We start from the raw sequence: 2,711 nt of genomic DNA on the forward strand, positions 1-2,711 counted from the left end.
GTGTGTGTGTGTGTGTGTGTGTGTGTGTGTGTGTAAAATCATCCTATACATACTTCTATTTACCAGTTCTTTTTCTGGATAGAAATAGCATCTTACTTCACAGATCCTTTGTACTTAATTTGGGTATTTATAATAGTCAAAATGGCATTCATTCAAAGTTGTACTTAAAACAATATTGCTATTAGTATATACAATATTCTCTTGTTTCTGCTCATTTCTCTCTTCATTATTTGAACATGAGTTCAAATCATTCCTCTGACACTTATTAACTGGGTGACTCTGGATTGGTTATTTAAGCTCTCTCTGCCTCAGTTTTTCACAACTATAAAATGGGGATAATAATAGCACCTACCTCTGAGGTTTATGTTGAAGATCAAATGAAACAATATTTGTAAAGTACTTGCTACAGGGCCTGACATAGAGCAGGTACTTAATATATGCTTATTCCCTGTATTTTGTTTATAATTACGTGGCTATTATATGGGTGAAATGAGATTAAGTATGTGAAGAATTTTTCAGCTTCTTATAAATTGCTATAAAAATGTAAGTATTGGGGCAGCTAGGTGGTGCAGTGAATAGGGCACGGGCCCTGGAGTCAAGAGGACCTGAGTTCAAATGTAGCCTCAGACACTTAACACAAAACTAGCCATGTGACCTTGGGTAAGTCACTTAACCCAAATTGCCCTACCTTTCCCTCTCCAAAAAGAAAAAAAAAAAAAAAGTATTGTTATTTCAATAACCAAAGACTTGCCTGTCTGTAGCAAAATATATTCTGTGGTAACTGTGGCTTAGTAAACTAAATACTGGCCTTTGAGTCAGGAGAACTGGGTTCTGGCGTGTCCATTACTAGCTGTGTGAGTCTGGACAAGTCATTTTCCCTTTTGTTACCTCAGCTCTCTTATCTGTGAAATGGGATATGGTACCAGTGCTATCTACCTCGCCAGGTTGAATATAAAATTGCTTTGTAAACCATATAGTACAATATCTGCTATGTAGTTAAAGATTAGTATTAAATATATTGTACATTTGCTAGTATCCACAGTAGTATGGGCTTAATTTGTTTTTTAAGATTCAGTTTGTATTTCACATCTTTTTATATAGTCCTTTTTTACCCATTGCACTTTTTAAAGTTGTTGTTTCTTTTAGGAATAAATAAATGCCACTTTTTATCAGGATTGGAGGCCTAAGGGCATCTTCCTTCCCTACCTCATCACAAGACTCTTCCTTCTGCTTCTCAGGGTTATTTACTTGCATGTGATACAAGGGGAGCATCTGTTTTGTACAGAAAACAGAGGATTTCCACATCTGCAAAGGGCAAGCTTGCTGAGCTCCCCAGTGAATGGGACTCTGAGTAGCTATCCCCTCTCAGCAGGCTTTGTGTCTCCCCTTCAAAATTGAAAAGAAATGCGACAAACAGATGTCCTCTGAATAGCACTTAGGACAAGAATTCATGGCTGAACAGTGAGTGCTTGCTAACGCTAATGAAAGTCTTTGGGGAAAATAAGCAACCTAACACTTAAAATGAGAGAGGGGAAAAATGGCTATTTATTGAAATTTCCAAATATGTTGTTCATGTATTTCCTTCAAAATCGCTCTCTGCATTTATTTATTTGCCATTTTGGGCTGTCACTTTTGCTTGAAGGCCTCTAGGCATGCTGCACAAAACATCCATAATAGCTTTAAAATGGGGGAAAAATACAAATAGCATAAATAGCCCCAGGTAGCATGGCTCTGAGGGCAAAGCAGTTTATGAGGGGTCTCATTCTAGGTGTGGAGACTCTATTTTTGAACAAAACTAGCTTGAATGTTTAAACTTAATTGACCAAGTCTAATAAAATGTCTGTTTGTTACAGGTGGCTAGAGACTGGTGGGAAATAAGGAGTAAGGAATTACACCCTCAGCAGACAAAGGGCCACTGGGAGGTCGAGGTGAACAGTATTTAATTCAAGCTAATAATATGCCCCAGCTGAATAAATGATGAAGAAATGAATTTGCTTTCTCTTCAATAATTTAACAACTGTATTTCAAGTCCTTACAATGGGCAAGGTACTGTGCTTGGTATTGGGGGTACAAAGATGAAAAAATCTATTATCAATGTCCTGAAAGAGCTTATATTTTACAAAGTCATGTTTCACAAACTTTTTTTTTTGACAAATACTGAAAATAGCACTATGATATAGGCAGTTTAATTACATGATTATCAGCCCCACTTTATAGTTGTGCAAACTCAGGCTCAGAGAAGTTAATATTGTACATTTTTTTTCTTTTTGAAAATTTAACTTTACAATAGATTTTAAGAACATATAAATCTTTTATTATTGGCTACTGACCTAAATAATGAGCATTGCTGATTTAAAATAACTGGTGACAACCTAAATTTTTTCCCCCAATTACATGTAAAAATGATTTTAACATAAATTAAAAAAAAATTTGTGGTCTAAATTCTCTTCCTCTCTCTCCTCCCCCTTCCCTGAGATGGTAATCAATTTGCATATGCAATAAAAAAATGGTATTATATGTTGGTAGTATATAGTTGGTAAAAGGCAGAACCAAGTTTTCATTCTTGGTCTTCTGATTGCTATTATCTGTCAAACACATGGATTCCAGAATGAATGTAGTCCCCAAATGGATCCTGATTCAGATGAAAATATTTAACAAAATAAATATAAATGCAGTAAAACATAGATAATGTTAATAAGTAGTATTCTAAG

The 2,711-nt window shown here is 35.3% G+C and overlaps 1 long non-coding RNA gene across 1 annotated transcript; it reads left to right on the plus strand.

The window, feature by feature from the left end:
* Positions 1–1,276: 1,276 nt before the first annotated feature.
* On the plus strand, positions 1,277–1,990 carry LOC138158362 (uncharacterized). Its single transcript, XR_011167618.1, has 2 exons — positions 1,277–1,461; positions 1,854–1,990. It is a non-coding gene; the product is annotated as an uncharacterized lncRNA (long non-coding RNA).
* Positions 1,991–2,711: the final 721 nt, after the last annotated feature.

The sequence above is a fragment of the Petaurus breviceps genome, unplaced genomic scaffold (assembly GCF_028583685.1).
Source record: "Petaurus breviceps papuanus isolate PSGF00001 unplaced genomic scaffold, PetGlider_PUasm1.0 174, whole genome shotgun sequence".
NCBI classification, from domain to species: domain Eukaryota; kingdom Metazoa; phylum Chordata; class Mammalia; order Diprotodontia; family Petauridae; genus Petaurus; species Petaurus breviceps.